Below are 11,575 nucleotides of genomic sequence, written 5' to 3' on the forward strand. Positions count from 1 at the left end.
TTCAATTGAAAAAGAGTTTAAATATTCTATTGAATATATTTTTCGAATTGAAAAAAATAAATGTATTATTTATTTATATTTTTTGGTTTTTAAATCTAACTCTAAAAATAATAAATAAAAAACGATGATATATGCTGGTTGGTTTTTATTTTCAAAAACAGATATAGAAGTAACAATATAGAGCCATAAAATCTCTACTACTGCTTTGGTCATGGTTTTGGTGGTTTGAATTATTCTTATATTTTAATAATCAGAGATTGTAATAATTTATGTGGAAAAAGCATGCTGTGATTGTAATATGTGGATGCGGTATGCAACGATTGTAATATTCTAAAATTTCAAATTTTCTTTCTTTGAACGAGGCATGCAGCGATTGTAATACTTTTTTAAGTCATTGACTGTAATAATTTTTTTTTTGAAGTGCACAAGTTAAATTATGTTGAAAATTTATAAAATTTTAAACCGCCAAACCAATTCGCATCCATCCGTCAATCCGCTAATCTACTCAATCCACATCCATTGGATTGGCGAACGGATACAGATTGATTTTCTCCAATCCGTCAATCTGGCAGATGGATGGCGGATTGGAGGTTCCGTAGCTGCAACCGACCTGCACCCTCCCCTAGTTGGAAGTTGGTTGGGACTAAAAAGTACAAAAAGATAAAATAGACTAAATAAGTCAATAGGATAAAATGTTACATTCAAATCATAATCATTTTACTTTTTCTCTCAAAAAAAGTAAACAAATTTAAAAAGAAAAAAAATTCGTCCCAAATAGAAGTAATTTAGTTAGACTAAATTAGTCAAAAAACCAAAAAATTAAGCTAAAAAAATTCTTCCTAAATGAACCATAAAAGTATATAGTATGTAATTTTTGTGGGAATTTTAATCACTAGGGATCACTTATGTATTTAGCTTTGGAAAGAATATTTCTGTGTGTTGTTTTCTTACCACACTGCCAATCTGGTACTCAGTTGGAGAACACCGGCAGAATAGATTGCGCTCGAACGACCTGTCACAAAAAGATGAGATTCCGGCGGTGGTTCGTCCACCCGGGGGCACTCCAACGATCAAGTCAATTATCTCTCAAAGATAACAAAAGTGCTTAACTCACTATTCAGAATATAAAAAATGTACCTTAGACCCATAAGGATGCCTTACTTTTATAACCAATACTGACTTGATCCTTGCAGAAGCCTAGCTTCAATGGACTCTGGCTTAATGCCTATCCAGGACTCTTAAATAGATAAAGATAAACTCCCTAAGAGCTTTATCCTTATCCAGGATGAAGTCCTTCCTCATTCTAGGACTCTTACAACCTATCTGCTCATCTCGGATTCCGGTATCTCCTCAGATAACCTCGGCCTAGCCGAGATTACCTTGGCGTCAAGTTAAGGACACGTGGCACCTCGGCTAGAACTTCGATGCCACCTTCGCCACGTGTTGCTATAAAAAAAATATGTCCCCACAACTGTCCCCTAGGTTCTATTACCTCGACATCCTGAGGTGATGGAACGTATATTGTTTGATCCCTTAGCACGTCAGCTAAACTTGCTCTATCTTTCATTACCGAGGTTGTCACACATCGACTTCCACATGATAAACACTCCAGTGTGTTTGCATCAATGCTTTAGAACCAATAACTAAGTATGTTTAAGTTCATTTAGCCGAGGTCGTCCTTCCAGCCGAGGTCTTCGTTTCATTAAACCAAGAACTCCAAGAGTTTTCACATGCATATGAGCTGTCACGCACAGTAATTCAACCTTTTTTGTCACGCGTCCCTTCCCTATCGAACCGTACCTGACACGCGCCATCAAGTCACGTCACATTTGCGTGCGCCGCCTGACAGGCACGTTGTCCAAGGCACATTCAATACCATTATGCCACATTCTCCGTGTTTTTGACAAAAATCCTTTCCCTCTTTCCGTCTTTTCACTTTACATATTTGATTTTGCACAAATTTTCTCTCTCTAGACTTCTTTCTCCCAAACCGCCATTTTCGTTCCTTCGAAGCTCTCTGCAATCACTCCGTTTGTCTCTTCCGGTGAAGCTCTCTCCGTTCTGCTCTACCTATTTCCACCGTCAGACTCTGGTGAATCTCTTATCGGCGTCATTTTCTGTGGTAATTCACTATTTTTCTCCTTTAATACTCTGTTGCCTCTACTTACTTGCCATGATGAACACATTCATGTTCTACAGTCTCTTTCTTCATCATTTGCAATTTCATGTTTATCCAATCCGCTTTTGGTTCATGACCTTTGTGCACACATTGTTCATACATTTGTTTATTTTTCCATTGTTCTTGGCCTTGTTCACTTGTACAAACTTTACTCAGTGTTCTTTGAATTCTTGCTTGTTTTCTTGAGTCTAAATCACGTTCTTGTTTTCAGTTTTCTTGCTATTTTTTTTTTTTTCCAGATTCTTGCCTTTAACCCTCCTGTTTAAGTAACTCTAGGATTGGGATTTGATTTAGAACCCCAAACTCTAGGAAAAATTGAAACAAATTCCATTTAGATCTTCAAAAACCCTTGCCCCAACATACGTTTAGGTTTTGTTGAGGTCCTTTAAACCTTAGAAAACACTTTCTTCTGAAATCCAACATCCCGTCCTTGTAGCCGACATCATGGGTATGTTCAGGTGGAGAGTAAATAACCCAACTAAGTTAGAATACTTTAGGTAGGAGTTTGCCATCCCTGCCGACGTTCATCTTAGGTTGGCTGGGGAGGACGACTCCATCATGCCCACAAAAGACTCCATGCCTTTCCCAGTGGTAGCCTTTATAGAGTGTGGACTTAGGTTCCCACTTGACATCCTTTTCCGAGAAGTCCTCAATTATTATAAACTGAACCCAATGCAGCTGGCCATTAACTCTTACCGAGTTATTAATGGTATAATTGCCTTAGCCAAAAGAGAGAACGCTAGGGTTACTCTCGCCGACATCCAGTACTATTACACCATGTGTGGCCTTAAGTCAGAAAAAGGTTACATCTACTACCTTAAGCCGAGGTCGACGGAATACAAACTTGTTGCCTTCCTCCCAGGCTCAAACAAGGGTGCTGGAGACAATTACTTCTTTGTCTTGGGCAACTGGGAGTTTCAACCAAATGATGACCTTCACCTCTATGCCCTAAGTCGAACAGTTTTCAAAGAGGGAGATGGTAAGAGCCAAGTGTCACCTTTTCTTGTTTCAAGTCTTTAACACTTTGTTCCTTTTATATATATGCTAACGTCTGTTTTTTCTTGCAGCTCTTCCTCAACCACCAAAGGATTTTCGCAAGTCCTTCTTTCCCAGCAAGGACTTCAAAAGGCTGTTGGGTCTGCCAGTTGAGCAGCGGAAAGCTCCTTTGCTTCTGAATTTCATTCCAATCTATAGATCGACTTTGCCCGACGTCCCCAAAAAGAACAAGTTCCCTTCTTCTGCTACAACTTTTACAACAACCTCTTCACCTCGGCCAGATCAGGGATCAACTTCTGCTCCAGCAGACCAGCCATCTACTTCACCACCTCAATTGATTCCACCCTCTCAGTGCTAACGCTGACGTCGAGCGCCACTTTTTGTGCCAGCAGGCAGGACCCATAGCCAAAGACGCCAAAGCGTCGAGGCATCCTCTTACGATCCAGCTAACCCACCAATAGCTTTACCAGCAATCCGCCTTGGCACTAGAGTAACTGTTTCCATCTCCTCTGATGAAATGGGTCTCAAGAAGGCAGTTGTTAATGATCTTCTGGCTGACATCCCCAACGTCACTACCATCCAATCTCCATCTTCGCAATCTTAGCCAAAACCAAAGCTAAAAAGGATGAAGAAGCCCAAGCCAAGGCAACGGTAACTCAGATTGACACTGAGGACACCTTGTCGATTTCAAAGTTGGTCGAGGGCGATAAGACTTCCTCCGCCGCCGAGAAGAGGCCAGCCGAAGCCGAACCATCTGAATCCACTAAGTCAAAGAGGCCGAGGTCAGACTCTGTGGCCACCTCGAGTTCTCTCAAATCTGATGCCCCCTGGGCCTCCTCATTCACAATTGAGAACAAGCCAGTCAGTGCTGGTGACAGCGCCGATGACATCGAAGTCGGCGTTGCCCTCTCTACTGCCTTGCTTATTCCCAAAGATCTCGACCGCAACGCCGAGGTCAGCGAATATGAAAATTTCGCTCTGATGTTACAGAACTCTGTAAAAGTAAGCCCCCAACTTAATACTCTTCATACTCTCTTTTTCCATACTTAGAGAATTTTACTAACTCTGGGTTCTGTTTATTTCTTCTAGGTGATCCAGTATGCCCACTCCTTTGCGATGCAAGCTTTTGACATCAAGAAGGAGTTGGTCAACAGGACCAGAGAGGCTGCAAGTTTGCTGAAAACTATCAATAAGGCCGAGGCCAAGATGAAGAGGCTCATAGATCAGGCTAAGGCAGCAAAACATGCTCAAGACAAGGCTGAGGAAAGGGCAGGAGCTATTGAGAAGGGCTCACAATTGTTTTCTGAGGTTGGGACACAACCAACTGTTGGCACCGAGTAGTCCATTTTGATGTTTTTCTTTATTTCTTGTACCTTGTACTTTTTTCCTTACTCTTGAAATAATGTTAGCTTTAATTTGGCCGACGTGCCATCTTTGTAACTAGAACAAGTAGTCTTCTTTGTTAGGCTGAAGTGCCATTTTTTCTTCTTTTAATGTAAGTACAACTTCCTCTTGCTTTTACTAAGTGTTTGAATGCTTGTCTATCTTGTATGCTTCCATACTTAGAATATTTTGCATGTTTTCAAAATACACCTTAACTGTGCAATCTCTTCGGGGTAGAATACCTCGGATATATCCACTGACTTGTTTATCTTGGCATTGGTTCAACACTTGAAAACATTTTGAAAGAAAGTTTTCACAAGTGTTTATCTAAAACATGCCACTTCACTTTTAGTTACCAAGACTTAACAACATGGTAATCTCGGTAAGTACGTAGGTACTTCTTTTCAACATAACCTTGGCTTAATTTCAACTTGTAAATTTTTCTTAAAATTTCAACAAGTGTTAAAGCAACTTCCTTTCAACATGACCTCGGCTTAACTTCAACTTGTAAATTTTTCTTAAAATTTCAACAAGTGTTAAACCATCTTTAGCTTGTAAATTCCAACTTCTAAGCATTATTCTCCAACTCTCTGCCCCCTAATGTGAACTTCAGTTTCACTTATATTCACATTAAGTATGGACCTATGATCTTGTCGCCGAGATCTAATTTGAACGGAGACTAGCCGAGGTTATCAACCTCGGTCTCTGTTAATACTTAGTGCCATTCAAAGTTTTAATTCTGCAGATATAGCAAAACTAGGTAAATTTAGGTTAGTTCAACTCTATTATATGCAAGTATAATTCAACTTTGCCATATAATAAGTCTAAGCCATTTGTCATGTTTCAATCAGAAACATCGCCGACTTACTTAGTTTAACTCTATTATATGCAAGTATAATTTAACTCTGCCATATAATAAGTATAAGTCATTCGTCATGTTTCAAGCAGAAATATCGCCGACTTAGTTCAACTCTATTATATGTAAGTATAATTCAACTATGACATATAATAAGTCTAAGTCATTCGTCATGTTTTAATCAGAAACATCGCTGACTTAGTTCAACTCTATTATATGCAAGTATAATTCAACTCTGCTATATAATAAGTCTAAGTCATTCGCCATGTTTCAATCAGAAACATCACCGACTTTGTTCAACTCTATTATATGCAGGTATAATTCTAGTCTACCATATAATAAGTCTAAGTCATTCATCATGTTTTAATCAGAAAAATCGTTGTAGACCGCCCCCCAGAACTCCTGCTCTCCGCACCGTGAGGGCGCGAATTCGTTTTTTTCTGAGCTACTACAGTTCAGACTCAATGTCACGGTTTTGAATCTAATCTCACAAAGTGCAATGTGAAACCGATAAATCACCAAAGAGTCCAAAATCCGACGAATCGTTTTGAAAAACTGATTTTATAAAGAAGTGCCAAACATGGACTGCTTTGCCAGATACAGAGTCGCCACCTAAATATTTTATTTTGGAGAAATTTAGGAAACCCTGACTCGTGCCTAAGGCCACGTGTCTGTCATCACCAAAGTTGCCTCGGCTCGGGAACTTGGGTACGAGAGGGGAAGGTCATGCAATGAGCACCCCCGCTCACCCGATCAAAGATCGGCCTGTACTAAGCATGATATTTTGTTTTTGAAATCACATGTGTTCTTATTCCGGTTATTAACCTAGAATTACTATGTGATGCGCACAACATACAAGTATAGACTAGATCGCCTAAGTTGGAATAAAACATTGCATGTTCATTTGTGAAAATGATTTGAAGTTTGCTACTTGCAAGTAGGCTAAGTCGTAGATTTCAATGAATTGTTCCAATTTATGTAATCCAACCTTCACCCACAGGCATTCAGGCAGTTGTATCAAATAAGCAGTTAGCCTCATAGCAAGCATGCTTTCATGGCAACACTTACACACATGCAAGGATGCTAAAGCGTAAATACTCACAGTGTACTCTAAGCCAAAACAGAGAACTAGTTAGAAATCATGCATGATCCTAGTTCATGTTAAGATGGCTAATGCAACACATGCAAAAATGTAACTAAGATAGGCTCGGCTATCTAGAATGGCATATGAATGCAACTTGATACATGTATTCAAATTGGAATTAAAATACAATGCAGTTAGTATGATGCGCCGAGCCTGGTGCATGCAAAACAGATTAATGATGCATGCATGCAAGCATAAGGATGCTAATCAAAATATGCCCTAAAACTAACCATCGTAAGCGGTTAAATAAAAGGGAGAAAGAAATAGAGGTTGGAAGACATGTATCACACTCACCCACGATTATTACAACAGTTGGCCCTCTCAACGGAGGGTCCGAATAAGAAGCTAACTAGCTAATCTAAGCTAATTAAACTAATTACTACAACACAAAACAAATTAACTAACAAGCTAATTAATTAAGTATAAAACAAAGCTAATTAACGAACAAGTTAACTAACTAGTTATTACAACACAGATAAGCAACTAAATGCATTAATTACTTAAAAACAGAACCAAAGCATAAACTAGCTAAGGAAAACATTAAAGAGAGGTCCTCGGGATGAGGAGTGCATGCATGCTCGGTCGCCTTGTTCGGAAATTCGTCGCGATGCCCCAACTTGCGTCTGTTTGTGTAGACGTCCTCGAACGTCCCGGGAGGAAATCCCCCCGTTTTGTTCATTGGGCTCACTATAGTTCAGGACTCGAAGTCACGGTCCTATATCTAATCTCGCAGAGTGCAATGCATGACCGATGAATCATCAAAGAGTCCAAATTCGGCAAATCGTTTTTGAAAACATATTTTTTGAAAGAACTGCCAAACATGGACTGCTTTGCCAGATACAGAGTCGCCACCTAAATATTTTATTTTGGAAAATTTAGGAAACCCTGACTCGTTGCCTAAGGCCACGTGTCCGTCATCACCAAAGTTGCCTCGGCTCGGGAACTTGGGTACGATTGGGGAAAGTCACTTCGTGAGCACCCCCGCTCGCCCGATCAAAGATCGGCCTCTACTAATCATGATATCTAGTTTTGAAAACATTATACGTTCTTATTCCAGTTATTAGCCTAGATTTACTATGTGATGCGCACAGCATACAAGTATAGACGGGATCGCCTGAATTGGAACAAAACATCTCACGTTTGTTTTTGAAAATGGTTTGCTACTCGCAAGTAGGCTAAAATGTGAATTTGCCACCCTCAGGTGGGCTTAGAAAACATGATTTTGCCACTATCTAAGTGGGCTTAAAACTCACAATTGATTAATTGTTCCAATCCAAATAACCCAACCTTCACCTATAGGCATTCAGGCAGTTATATCACATAAGCAATTAGCCTCATGGTAAGCATGCTATCATGGCAGTCACTCATGCACATGCAAGGATGCTAAAGCATAAAACTTACCGAGTACTCCAAGCCAAAACAGAAGCTATGTTAGAAATCCATGCATGATCCTAACTATACAGAAATGTCTAATGCAACACATGCAAAACGCAACTAAGATAGGCTCGGCTATTCTAAAGATGGCATATGAAATGCTACAACTAACAAGTATTCAACTTCGAATTGAAATACAAATGCAGTTAGTATGGTGCGCCGAGCCCGGTGCATGTAAGACAGATGAATGATGCAAACATGCTATCATACTGTATGCTAATCGAAACATGCCCTAATCTAACCATCATAAGTTGGTAAATAAAAGGAAGAAAGACGTGGGGTTGGAAGACATACATCACACGCACGCACACTTATTACAATTGTGCCCTCGCTCGGAGGGTCCAAATAAATAATATAGTCCGAAATGGATAATTAAATATTACAAAACCCTAATTAATTAACAAATTAACTAGGAAAGCGATAAACTAGCATGTAAGCCTATGGACTGCCTCAGCTCTGTTCCGAATGGTGGAATGATGCATGCTTGAATTGCCTGGCGCAGAAATCCATTGCGATGCCCTGATTCGCCTCTGTTTGCAATTAATCCCGGAACGCTGTGCAAGGCTCTGGAAGGCTGATTTCTGGTTTGCTGCAACAGAGAGCAACAAAGGGGCATGGCAAAGTATTTTCACATATGTATGCATGACTACTCTTCGGGGAGTGTAGTCCTCAATCCTCGTGCCACCAATCACGCATATCGATGCATGATGGCCGAGGAGTCGAATTGCACGACTCAATATGAGATGAATGCACATGAAAACACAACAAAACCTAAACTCCATCATGGGTAATCCGGGGTGTTGGCTACAGGGAATTGAGACACGTTCCGTCACTCGGAGTACGAAACGTCCCTCGTTTCCCGTGCTTGGGCTAACTCCTATCCCAAACACAATACAAATGAGATGGCATACACAATGCGACTAACATACAACCTAGCATACGCAATGCTATGAAACGGCATACACGACGCTCTAACATGCGACCTAGCATACGCAATGCTATGAATTGAAAAGGCATACTGTAACATGCCCGGGGGGTACCCGCGCGCGTTAAACAGTTCGGACCCCCGAGATCTCTTTGATCTATTCTCACGAGTGCAATGTGAAACATAGATGAGAGTCCAGATTTGGCAACTTTTATTGAAAATCCATTTTATTGCAATTTTGTCAAAAATGGACTGCGTCATCAGATCTTAGAGCCGCCACCTAATATTTATTTTGGGAAAATTAGGAAACCCATAACTCGTGCCAAGGCCACTGTTCGTCGTAACCAAGGATGCTTGGCTCGGAACCTTAGGTATGAGAGGGGAAGGTCAATAATGAGCACCCCCGCCCACCCGATCAAAGATCGGCCTTTACTAACCATGATATGAATTTTATTTTATTTATATGTTCATGTTCTGATTAGTTAATAAATCCTAAAATTTACTATGTGAAGCATACAAGTATAGACTATGCCATTCATTTTGGAGTAATTTGATATCATGCATTTTGAAAGAGTTTTGACGATGTACAACCCAAATAAATTGAGTTTACAAGCATGAAAAATCAACATCATTCCAAATTAAGCGACACAACCTCCATCCACTGGCATTCATAGAGTTATATCACATAAGCAACTAGCCTCATGGTAGAATGCTAGACATAGTAAGAAAAATACACACACACGGGATGCTAAAGCATAAAAACTCACATGTTTGACGTCCCACGAATAAGCTGCAAAACAAAGTTAGTAAAATATGCATGATCTTATATACAAAATCCTAATGCAATTCACTCATGAGATGCAACTAAAGATTCGGCTTCTAAAATATGATATGTGAATCATCTCAAGAACATGAGGTAGCGCACATAATCACATAGGAATTGATTAAATCCACAAATGCAAACTTAGCCGAATCAAGATGCATGAAACATGGATGCAAAGCATAACTATGATGAAAAATAAATATGATGTTTATGTACAAATAAAGAAAGCGAGTAAAAGAACGGGATAGAAAGAAGAGGGGCGGGGAATTATTACAACATTTAAAGAATAATTACAAACCAAATTAGAGAGGGATGAGGAGAATATTACAACAAAATAAAAACCTCACAATACACTCAAAATAAAATAAATAAATAAAATAAAAGCTTCATGTTCTTTAGAACCGCCGGCGGAAATTGGTCAATATTGGGAGATTACGCCATCTTGTTCGGAAGAAGCTAACCGACCGGCCAAATAGGCCGGCCGGCGAACTAGGCCAAGCAAAACCTGTCTTGTTGCAAAACCAAGAAAAGGAACAAACAAAAAAATATGTAGGTGGCTCAACTAACCACTACCGGTTAGATTAAAAAAGAAAAGAAAAATAAAATAAAAAAAAGTGCAAACTCACAATATAAGCCTAAAGCAATAAAACAAATATAAGATAGAACATGCAAGATTATAACGGAACTAATATGAGACTAATACACGAAAAAAAAAATAAAAAATAAATATGAGGTAAAACATGCAAGATTACAACAAAACTAATATGAAATTAAAGTATGCGAATAAAAATAAATAAACAAATAATTATGAGCGAAACAAACCACTAGGATTATAACAACACACTATGAAATATAAAGTAAGAAAATAAATATGAGATAAACAAACTACTTGGATTATAACAAAACACAATGAAATAAGAAGCAAGAATATGAATATAAAATATAAGAAAATGAAAGATTAAAAATTCACCTTCCAAAGAAAGATTGAACTTCTTGATTTCCAAACTTCCTCTTGATCACCCTCAAGTGTAGGAAGTGTGTTCTCAAATCCTCAATTCGAAATTATGGAGTTTATGGAGTTTGTGGTATGGAAAGTGGCTAACTCTCAAGTTTTTCTCACTTTCAATCACTAAACATTCTTCCTTATGATCGAGGCGATTGATCTTTGGCTATATCAGAATTTTTGGAGTGATTTTGGTGTATGGAAATGAGGAATTTCAGTAGCTATGGAAGGTATGGGGTGTATATGGAAGATAGAAATATTTTTGGCTAAACAACTCAAATTTTCTCTCTTTTTTCACTCTTTTCTCACTCCTTTCTCTTCAATTTCGTGGTCCTCCTCCTCTCTTACAATATGATCATTATATATAGGCAATGAGGGAGAGTAAAGGTCAAAAAGAAGGTGGGAGACAAGAATGTGATAGGAGGGCAAATTTTCAAGGTGGTTGCATGGGATACTCCTTTATGGATGCAAACAAAATATCTTTTTGACTATGGAGGATGATTAGGTATAATGGAGGATGAGTGGATGCACTTGAATGGCTCAAAAAATGGGTAAATGGGTTGTCCCAACCGAACCAAAACCAAGAAAAATGGGCTATTGTTGTTTTGGGTCGAATCAACAAAATCTGCTTTTAAGCCCAACTTCAAATGGGCATATCTCCCCCATATGGACTTGGTTTTAGGCAGTTCGTTGGTCCAAATTGAAGCCCCAGAAGTCTAATTTCCAATGGTGGAGGCCTCATATTTAAATTCCAAGTGTACAAAGAGATATGCATAATTTAGTGAAGGCTGTCTCGGGCTGGATCAACAAAATCTGCTCTTAAGCTCAACTT

The 11,575-nt window shown here is 39.1% G+C and overlaps 1 long non-coding RNA gene across 1 annotated transcript; it reads right to left on the reverse strand.

Moving 5' to 3' along the window:
• Positions 1 to 9,985: 9,985 nt before the first annotated feature.
• Positions 9,986 to 11,083, reverse strand: LOC145806186 (uncharacterized). Its single transcript, XR_014348930.1, has 2 exons — positions 10,711 to 11,083; positions 9,986 to 10,245 (listed from the first exon to the last, which is right to left on the reverse strand). It is a non-coding gene; the product is annotated as an uncharacterized LOC145806186 (long non-coding RNA).
• Positions 11,084 to 11,575: the final 492 nt, after the last annotated feature.

Source organism: Camellia sinensis, chromosome 13 (genome assembly GCF_055761805.1).
Source record: "Camellia sinensis isolate YWXY chromosome 13, ASM5576180v1, whole genome shotgun sequence".
In the NCBI taxonomy this organism is placed as follows: domain Eukaryota; kingdom Viridiplantae; phylum Streptophyta; class Magnoliopsida; order Ericales; family Theaceae; genus Camellia; species Camellia sinensis.